The following is a 416-nucleotide window of genomic DNA, read 5'->3' as shown; positions in this document are numbered from 1 at the left end:
AAGGCGCAGGATATGAGGAAGTTGGATTTTGGCGATGTCGTAACGAAGGGGTTAAAAGAAGACAGAAAATTACGTTATGTGTCGTCATGAGGTGATCGAGGCACCGAAAAGGACGAATGAGTGAATGAATGGAAGAAAATGATAATTACTAGAGAAATTGTTGACCGTTTTTCATTTTTTACTGTTGTTAACATGATAGAAAGGGTAAAGTACGTGTGTGACAGATGACTTTGCATCTTGATCCCAGAGAGGATATTCAGATAATCACTGAAATTCATTAATCTTGATGAGAATAACAAACGAGGCAAGGGATTAGATGAAGGCTTTAATCAAACATGACTGTCTGGGATACCAATTGTCATGACTGGTATGTTCTGGTATTCTGATTCAAGCGTTCTTTACTTTCCAGTAGTTCA

This window comes from Penaeus monodon, chromosome 21, assembly GCF_015228065.2.
Source record: "Penaeus monodon isolate SGIC_2016 chromosome 21, NSTDA_Pmon_1, whole genome shotgun sequence".
In the NCBI taxonomy this organism is placed as follows: Eukaryota; Metazoa; Arthropoda; class Malacostraca; order Decapoda; family Penaeidae; genus Penaeus; species Penaeus monodon.
This window is presented reverse-complemented; position numbering follows the sequence as displayed.